Below are 2,029 nucleotides of genomic sequence, written 5' to 3'. Positions count from 1 at the left end.
CATCACGTCGACCTTCTGGCCTTTTATCAAGTAGAGTATGGTGCACAGGGTTTCTTCGCCCTACAAACACATTGTCTGTGGCGTAAAACCTCTAAAAGGCAACAAAAATGGAATATTCTATATATATATATATATATATATATATATGTTGGTGCGACATGTAATTACCGTGACGGCGTCAAGCTCAGCCAAAGACGAAGGCCCACCTAGCGCGCCAGAGACTAAGGACGGGCTGCTATGAGCGGGAGCGACCATGAGAGGAGGCCCGGTTGCGTGAGCAAGTGATGGTGCGGTGTTGTTGTTGTTCATGGAGTTTCTCCCGACGAAACTGGGCATCGGGAAATCATGTACCGTCTTGTCTGGATTTTCCTTCGTCCAGTTGATGATAGCTGGAACGAAGTTAGTAGCGAAATCATTTCTGCAGGCAGTTACAGCTGCATTGACTGCCTGGTGTAGCAACTCATTTTTCTCCTCGGCTGTTTTTTCCGCATTCTCAGCTGCTTTTTTCTCGACCGCAAGCTTCACCTTTGCGTCGATGTCCGCCTGACTAAACTTCTTTTTCTGCTTCTTGGCCTCTGGGCCCTCGTTGTAAAACACCTTCCAAGTGGCGCCAACTCCAGCGCCGTGCACACGACCATATTGCGGCCGCTGGCCCAAAGGGAGTCCCTTAAGTTCATTCAAGGCCCGGTTGAGAGGCCAAATCTTGGACAGTGGTTCCTCAGCCTCAATAGCTCGTTTCACCCTCCCTTTCTAGGAGGCCAAATCATTGCTAAACATGCCCATGGCGTGATTGTTAATCTTTTTCATCTTCGGATCATCCCACGGTTGTTCTATGTTATCATCTCGGTCGGGGAACTTGAATCAGCAACTGCGTCAAATGTTCTTTACTCCTTAAGTCATCGTCGTTGATGCTCGCGCATTCCCGTAGGATGCATCCTACTTGGTTCCCATAGCACTTGCGAGGTTCTTCCGGCTCTAGTGGCTCAAACTTGCCAGGTGCCATCTTTGTGATCACAAGTCGTCCAATCCCTAGTTTGTTAGGTTTTCGTACCCTCTGCTTCTTATGCTTCCTATTTTCGGTAGCGGCATCGGCGTCGGTACCTTCCCTGCTGGTATCTTCCCCGCCGGTACCTTCCCTGCCGGTCTCGGCGCCGCCATCGGTGCTGGCGCCGTCGGTGTCAATGTCGGCGTCAGTACCATCATCGAGGCCGACCTGCAAACCTTGCTTAGCAGTCAAATAGTCGAGGTACTCTTGTTCACCCTCATAATCCATCTCATCTGCATCTTCGTTAGAAGGCCCAGTTTCTTCGTTGTTCGACATGTTTCCTATGATTAAGTGTCCTTGTTTATTTCTAAAAGTATGAATAAATGAGAAATGACATAAAAATAAATCTATGTGCCAACACTCGATATGCCAACTATGTAGCACAAATCATGCCTTTATTCATGGCAAATTTCGGCATGACCTTTCCTAAAAAATGGACATATCGAGCGCCTGAAATTCATCGGAACGGAAATGGATCAACATTCCGGCGTAACATAGGCCACTCAGATCATTTACCAAAATTGAACCAAAACATCACATGTCCAAATGACATGTTCAAATTCCAAACATGACATGTCCAAAACATGACATATCCACATATCACATGTCCAGTTCAAATTTTCATATAAATTTAGCCTACATAAATTTGCTTTAACAAGGGATATTGATTTGGACAATTGCTTAAATGCTGCCTTTTCTTTTAACTACAATTGCTTAACCCTAAATTTCTGTCCTATTTTAAAACCTAGCTAAATTCATAACTAAATAGATAACCTAATTAACCTACTGCCCTAACTAAAACCTAAGTAAATTGACCGAAGAACCCTAGCTAGCAGAGAGAGAGGGGGGTTTACAGAGGGTGCAGGGGCGAGGAGGCAGGCCCGACGACGGCCGAGGTTGGGAGGGGAGGAGGCAGGCGAGGGTCGACGGGTCGGGGGCGAGCGCTTGGTCGGGGGCGAGCGCCGGGGTCGGGGACGAGGGCCG

The sequence above is a fragment of the Triticum dicoccoides genome, chromosome 6A, assembly GCF_002162155.2.
Source record: "Triticum dicoccoides isolate Atlit2015 ecotype Zavitan chromosome 6A, WEW_v2.0, whole genome shotgun sequence".
Classification (NCBI taxonomy): Eukaryota; Viridiplantae; Streptophyta; class Magnoliopsida; order Poales; family Poaceae; genus Triticum; species Triticum dicoccoides.
Note: the sequence above shows the minus strand (reverse complement) of the source record.